The sequence below is a fragment of the Capsicum annuum genome, chromosome 10 (genome assembly GCF_002878395.1).
Source record: "Capsicum annuum cultivar UCD-10X-F1 chromosome 10, UCD10Xv1.1, whole genome shotgun sequence".
NCBI lineage: Eukaryota > Viridiplantae > Streptophyta > Magnoliopsida > Solanales > Solanaceae > Capsicum > Capsicum annuum.
Window position 1 is genome coordinate 171,663,418 of NC_061120.1, and position 8,470 is coordinate 171,671,887.

Genomic DNA, 8,470 nt, shown 5'->3' on the forward strand with positions numbered 1-8,470 from the left:
TTGTTTGTCAAGCTAGTGCACTTTTAACCCTTTTCCAAAAAAAAATGTTAGCTTTTAACAAAGAGAGAATGATTTCATCTCCAAAGAAAAAAAGAAGCCAAAGCTGAGTTGCATATTATGCATTACTACCAGCAACATTCACTATTTATTTTCTTTAGAGAACAAAGAACAATAGACATGACCAACAACGTCCATTTGGTGCTCTTGCTTTGTTGTATTATCCAACTTGAATTTGGAATAAATGAAGCAGCAGATGGAGTTTCCATATCCACAACTTCTAGATGTTGGCATCACTAGAATCCTCAATTTACTTAAGACTTAGAATAGACTACTCAATTTGATATTTGATGTGTTGTGTGAGTATAAAAGGATGAGATTCATATGATACCCGATAGAGATTCAACTGAAAGTCACATGTACTTATTTTCTCACAGTAGTTAACATTAGAGAATCTAAAGAGAGAGCACATTTTTTAGAATCAAAAGAACCTCAACATAACAAAAAGCGATCGAGTTAACTACAAATGAATAAACAGTAGACCCTCCCAAGTTACTATCATAAAATATGAGTGCATTGTAAAAACTATTGCAAATTGCGCATGACTTAAGCAAGAATGTCAAATATCGGCCAGCATTACGCTGTAAGTGATAAAGTCATCTGATGGGCAGTGTGAACATAAAAATATGAGATTTTTATGATACCCGATAAGCATTAAATTTGGAATCATATACTAACAACAGCTAACATAAGAGAACATACAAAGAGATCCCAAGTTTTTAGAAACAAAAGAAACTCAAACAATTAGCAAAGAGCAACTGATTATACTACTCGGGCATAAACACCAGACCCTCCAAGACACTATCAATGATAAATACAGGGAAAAAATATTGCATGCTCAGCACAACTTAAAGCAATAATTTCAAAAATTGGCTAGCCTAGTCGGATAATATCCTAGAAACAAAACATAGATGTAAGAAGAAAGACTTAACCGAACTTTACGAGATGAAGTAAGAAAATTGAGTTCATACAGATTGACAGAGCAATACAATCATGATGCTCTGTCCCTAAAAAAAGTTTTCCCTCTGTCCCAAAGTATGTACGACTTTTCGCTTCTCGATATTCAAACAACACGAACTTTGACCGACATTTTAAGATATATTATTTCACCATATTAATATAAAAAAAAGTGTAACTTATAATATATTTCATACCGTTCGGATACAATCTTAGATTTTTACTTTTTAAAAAAAAAGGCAGCCCGGTGCACTACAACTCATGCTATGTGTGGGCCTGGGGAAGGACCTGCAATCTTACCCTGAATTTCTACAAGAAGTTGTTTCCACGAGGAAACTTGAACCCATGACCTTCTGGTCACACAGCAACAACTTTACCTTTTAAATCTTAATTTATAAGTATTAAATTAATCTAATTCAATCTAGCTTGAAAATGGGTCAAATCATGTCATGACCCGAGCCTAGGCCTGGACGTATTAGGTACCTGAAACTATTAATGGCCTAAGAGAACCACTCAGCTTTGGTCATGAGATTCAACTAAAAGTGCGGAAGAAACGGTTATAAAACAATTCATAGATGTCTAAGTTATTAAATCATAATTATGGAAAACTCCAAAGTTTTTCAAAGAAACTGAAATCATCTAAACTAACAGCGGCATAGGTCTGTGAATCCTCTAATTGAATGAGTAAATGACTAGAAGATGGAGGGCTCACCAATAGCTGAAGCTGGTATGAGTACTTTGTAGGAACCACAAGCCTACGCCTCGAAGCCTACATCATGAAATGATGTAGCGTCCAAAACAGTCAATACATTGAAATGTATTGGTATGCAAACATGGGAGGGAAACATAGTATAACACATATATATATATGAAACTGAAACTGTACTGATTCCGAAACAACCAACCCAACGTCGGCGAAACGTGGACTTGGGTAGTGAATCAATACAAGTCCACCCCCTCTCGGTTAACCATCTATTTCTCTTAAGACCATAGTTTACTCATTTTCATCTCATCTATTATCTTTCAAAAAGTTGCATTTTTTATCTCATCAACGCTCCATTTAATTATGAAAAAATTTCATCTCCATTGGTATCGTCATACCAAGACTTGCAAGTCAACTATTCATCTTTCTAAACTTCACTATGAATGGTTTTAAGAGTTCTAGCATCTCATGAGCAAAGATATACTTCATACAATTCGTTGAAGATCATTCAAAGACACTTATTTAAAACCATAAACCATGAAACAATGATAAAGTAGCCAAATCCCCAAAAAAATCATCTTTAAAGTCATGTACATCTCAAATGGGTTACAGAATTGAAATTAAAAAGGGGATTCCATAAATAGGTCTATCTTAAGATAAATCATCCTATTCTCAACTCAATGAATGAATTTAAGAACAATTTTAACAACCCAAAACACAATTCAAAAAAATAAAATGAAAACTTAACTCTTTGGGGAAAAACATTCATAAAAAAATCTAACTTTTTAAAAAACTCAAATTTCACCCTAAACACCACTTGAGATATAGATTGGGTATAATAAACCATGATTTTGAAATTTCAAAAGACCGAGGGTAGTTCTACATAGCTTAATTGCTCCAAATTCCCAAGAAAATATGGTCTTGGAAGTAGAATGACCACAATTACTTTTCTCGACTTTTGGAGATAGGTTCCTTGAAAATCCTAGGATTCTTAATGTAGAATCTTGTTAGAAATCCTAATTAATGATTAGAAATAATTAAGAATGCTTTGAAATACATGGGAGGAACATACAGTGATGCTGGAGGATGAAGAGAGGAGAGAAAACCAACTTAGGGCTTAAAAGAAAGTGCAATAATCCAGATTTTAACGAGGGGTAAGTGGTAATTTAGCCATTATTATTATTATGATTAATTAATATAATTAAAGGGGACAATCCAAAAGCCTAATCTTTCCTTCAGTTTCACGATTTCACTTCAAATAGAACTTTAGGGCTATTTCTTTTTATCCCATTATTTTGGAGGAGACAGTAAAGCAACGAAGAAAGGTAGCTTGGTAGAAATTAACTTTCAGGTATGAGATTTCTTCTATCTTTCACCTAAATTAATTGTATATGATGGTAATGTTCTCGTCGAGAAAAATAAAAAGAGAAAAAAGGAAAAAGCTGTCATTGAGAGGTACTGGGCATAATTTGTAAAGTGGAGATTTCATGGGTAGGTTACTGTAGCGAAGGAATTAACTTTGGTTAATGTTAACTAGATAGTGGAAAAATAGAGAGAAGCAAGAAACAGAATATATATAATGTGTACAAAATCTTTTCGCATAATTGTTGTTTCAATTTGTATTGGTTGCGGTCTCAATTTGTATTAGTTGTTGTTTCAATTTGATATTGGCATCACTTTAAACAGACCATCAATAGGGAATATTCTTGGTGCGGTATTGATTAATAGTAATGAAGTCATTGGGCAGTATTTTGAAATTCCTATTTTGAAAGCCTCCTTTGTTAGATTATTCTTAAATTCATGGGTTAAGGTGTGAGATATTAAAATTTATCTCTAAGTTTAAAAGTTAGGGATATTGAGACTTGACCCCGAATAGCATAATTGATATTGTTATTTAATGTTTTATTTAGATTGATCCCATTGATCGTTATTTGGTTGACGTCCAACACATTGCAAAGTTGGAGAATTTGTCATTAGCGAGGTAAGTGAAACTTTAAGCTTTGAGTGCTTGCTTTTCAAATATTATTATAAAATATGTTTTTATCTGTCCGGTCCATGTATTGGGACGAGCATGTGCTTGGCAGAATCGACGGTCTTCAAGGCCAGCCACATATATTGTATGTTTAAGAATACTAATTCCCCCTTTATAAATTATTTCGTGATGTGATATGATTGTGTACTGTGAGATTGGGGCATTGTGTATGCTTCTTAATTCCTTTGGGTATTGTGTATGCTTCCCTTGAGCATTGTGTATGCTTGTTGATTTGATATGGGACATTGTGTATGTTTCCCGTGAGCATTGTGTATGCTTGTTGATTTGATATGGGACATTGTGTATGTTCCCCTGAGTATTGTGTATATTTAACGCATTGTGTATGTTGCCAAAACTTCTGGTGGTGTTGGCTAATTACTTTAATTACAAATTATGATAAGTGCTCTGTATGAAATTGTATTGAGATATATGGTTCTTGATAAAGGATTGTTGAGCCTCGTTGGTTATCTTACTATGATATAGTCCCTGTGTGTAATAACTTTATGTTCTTGGTGTTGTATTTTCTAATACTTGTCCCAGGAGTACTTAAAGCAGCGAGCCGATGATCTTACCGAGTTATATTTATACATAGCTCACTCCTTCCTTACATGTCTACAGATACCGTTGCGGAGGGAGAGATCAGTGGCTGACGGTTCTTACGCGCAAATTCCATTGTTGAGGTGAGCCTTCCCATCGGTCGTGAAGGCTGTCATTCAGCTTTAGATCTTCTAGATTACATTTCTTTTCATTGGGTTTGCATACCCGAAAGTTGAATTCATGTAACTCTGTTTAGATGCTCCGTGAACTTGGTGTAGGACTTGGGTTTAAAGATTTGATATCTAAACTACTATAGTTTTCATAAATCTCTATGCGGTATCTTGTTGGATAATTACTCTGTGTTAATGATTATTTCATGCATGTGGAGTTGTATATGTGTGTTTGTAGACAATGTGACAACAACAACAACAACAACAAACCCAGTGTATTCCCACATAATGGGGTCTGGGGGGTAAGATGTACCCAGTCCATACCACTACTTCAAGAGAAGTAGAAAGGTTGTTTCTGATAGATTTGTAGACAATGTGAATGTATGGAAAATTGGTTCTCCGACAAGTGGTGTTAGCGGGAATCAGTCACATCTAAAGATTATTTTGGAACGTGAAAGAAAGAGAGAAGAATGAAATCTCTAGGAAATTGACTTTTCATAGTGTTTTCTCGTGCGCGGTTGCGCAGCTAGCGCCTTGTTTGCACGGCTGGTCGCACTGTCTTCCTCACATGATTGCACAAAAATGACTATAGTATTGCCTCCGCCGCGCGGTTGTGCGAACTGCACAATGCCCATTCAAATGGTCATACCTTTTCGCACATACTTCAGATTGACGAACGGCCTGTGGCGTTGGAAACTAGACTCAAGTGCCTTTTAATCCACATCCATAACACTTTCCACACTTAAGAATTAACCTTTACACCTAGGTATACTCAATTTCATCAGTTTCGAGTTTAGTTACATGCATTCAAATCTTAGCCTGAAAGTTTGGAGTGTTACAAATTACCTCTAAACAAACGAAAAGTGACACATATGTTGGGACTTAGGGAATGACAGTCCCACTAGTTTAGCAAACAATACAACAACAACAACATATCCAAATATTCCTACCAAGTAGGATCTTGGAAAGGTAATTGTACGTAGTCCATACAACTACCTCAAAGGTGAGATAGAGAGGTTGTTTTCAATAGACCCGCGACTATCTAGAAAATGAATAGTATAAAGACAAGATACAATAGAAATTACCACACCCAATAACTCAATAAACAAGACTCACGAAGTAATACGACAAAGGATACAATATTCTGAAATATCACTAATACTATAGCTACTAAAATCACTGATACGTGAAAGAGGGGAACTTACAAGTCTAATTTCGCCGGAGACGGACAAGTAGTGGGGATTCTGATACTTTAATCAAAGCCTATCGAGTATGATGAAATTCTATTGCTCTATTTTCCTACTTTACTTACTAGTTTTTTATATATTAGAAATATATTTTCATTATTTACTTGTTATTTTTTGATATCAAAAGAAAATTAATTTTTTCCCTTACTTTATTATTGATATTAATAATTTACTCTTTAAATCATTTTTCAACACTTAATATTATACATCAATTAATATGTGAGTATTGTGAAAAACAATCTTATTAATCGTTATTTTTTAAATAGTGTGAAAATTTCAAAGTGAACGGAGACAATAATCAACAAAATTGAGGTTTCATTTGGTCCCAATTGGAAACTAGGTTTATCTCAAGTCAAAATTTTATTTAGAAATAATTTAGATATTAAAAGTTGTATTTTTTTCTCATAAATATAAATTTTTTTTCATAATTTGTCAAAAAAATTTCTAATTCTTACAATGTTACCAAATAAGCAGATTATAATTCAAAAATAAAATATAATATCTTAAGACAATATTAACAAGTCACATAGTTCCATGTTAATTTTATAGATAAATTCTGAATTTGTAAATATAAACCTATGAGCCAAATTTTAATTTAAAAGAATCAAAATTGCAATTTGAAATTGAATGGAGTTGAAATTTAAAACCAAAATTTTAGATTGAAGTTAAAATTTTATTCAAATATCATAGAAAAACATTAATTTCAAATCAAAATTTTACTTAAACTTCAAATTACATGTCCAAATGTCTGCTAACATATGAAAAAGTCATCATTTCCACCACAAACTATACTCGAAAAGTCGAAGCCACATCTAAACTATTGAAGTGACCAAATACACACCTATATTATTTTAAAATAAATTTATTTAATCCTTAAAACTCACAAGCAGATTTTGTCTTAAATGTGTATACACGCGCTGACACGTGTCAATAGCATATTTTTTTCATTTTTTTTTCTAGATTAATCTCCTTTTTTTCAGATAAAAATTGTCTCATATACACTATTGAGATACATGTTTGTTTGGTGGGGAAGCCAGATTGTCGGAAAAAACATGGTTGCCTTATTTATCAAGAATTTGAGAAACGAGAAAAGAGAAAAGGAGAAAGATAACAACAGGAAAACAACTAGCTCAAAAATCTAAAAAGAAGTCCGATTGAAGTTACTATTGAAAGTGGAAGTCAGCTCCATCATTTTTTTCAATCTTTGCATTAGCTCTAGCCGGTTGCTGCTTCTTCAATCACCAACTTCAATCTTTGCTTTTTAGTTTAAATCTGGTCAAAGCCCATTTATTGATAAAACGAACGGATTTGATTAGGTCAAAGCAACCCAAATCCAACAAGCAAAATAACTTTAATTTTTTCACTGTTTCACAATCTTCCGCTATTTTGTAAAATTCGAGAAACCCAATCCAATTCGATAAAAGTCGAGCAAATCATAACCCAATTCTTGAAATTCAAGAAACCTACAACCTTGTCCAGTAAAAATCAAGTAATTCACAATCCAATTCGTAAATGCAAGAAATCCACAATTCAACTTCCTAAAATTTGATAAATTCATAACTCAATTCGCAAAATTCGAGAAACCCCACTACGCAACTCAGTAAAATACAAGAAATTCATAACTCAATTCGTGAAATTCAAAATACCCACAACTCAATTTTGTAAAATTCAAACAACCCACAATCCAGTTTTATTTCCAACTACCTACAACAAAATGTCGAAAGAAAAAAGTTAAAAGGAAAAGTATATTTGTAAACTCATCGATGAATTGATAGAGGGTAGAGAAAAGAAATGGGGCTAAGGAATTAAAGATGAAGTTAAGATAGACAGGAGAAAATATGAAAGAAGACAAAGATGAAGAGGAAAAACACATAAAAAGGTAAAGAAAGAAAATAAAAAGTATATAAATATTTAAAAAAAGCAATTGAATATAATTAGTTGTTAAAATTCAATTGAATGATGACATGTGGACGTTTTAATAAGCTTTTAATATTTTTTTTTGTTGCTTTTCACGCGCGTGTAGGAATGTGGATATCACATTCTTTGCCAGGTCAGTTTTGAGGGGTAAATAAATTCACTTTAAATAATATAGGTGTGTATTAGATCTCTTCAATAGTTTAGGTGTGTCTTCGACTTTTCGTATATAGTTTAAAGTGGAAATGATGACTTTTCCCGCTAACATATTTAAAGTGGAAATGAAGACTTTTCCCGCTAACATATTCAATAGTTCGGTTCGGTTTTGAAGTTTATTGGTTTGACATATTGATTATCGGTTTGTAATAAAGCTAAACCATTAAGAAACATTAAGATATCGGCTTATCGGTTATCGATTTATTGGTTATTGATTGTTATCGGTTCAGTTATCGGGTTAAATCGTTAACATTCAAAATATTTTCCAAACATAAGCACCGGCCCCGTCGCCGACCCAACCAGACCGCCGGCCCCGACCGCCGGTCACCGACGCCGACATCCGTCGCCGAACGCCGGTTTCCCCCCCCCCCCCCGGTGTCCCCCCCCCTCCCCCCACCCTTCTCTGTCCAGACCCCCACCCCCACCCCCACCCCCCGCCGGCGCCGGTACAACAGTCCAGCAGCCGAAGCTCGGTCTTCAGCCGCAACCGCCGCTCGGTCGCCAGCAGCCGCAAATCCATCTCAACAGCGAAATCCCCCGGCAGCAGGTCGACGCGGGGCTTGGTTGCCGGCTTGGTCTACAAGCGAAATCTGGTGACTTCTAACCTTTGCTTATTTCATTCTTCATTCTGCATTCT

The 8,470-nt window shown here is 34.4% G+C and overlaps 1 pseudogene; it reads left to right on the plus strand.

The window, feature by feature from the left end:
* Window positions 1-613: 613 nt before the first annotated feature.
* Window positions 614-8,470, plus strand: part of LOC107844889 — a 21,323-nt pseudogene continuing 13,466 nt past the window's right edge.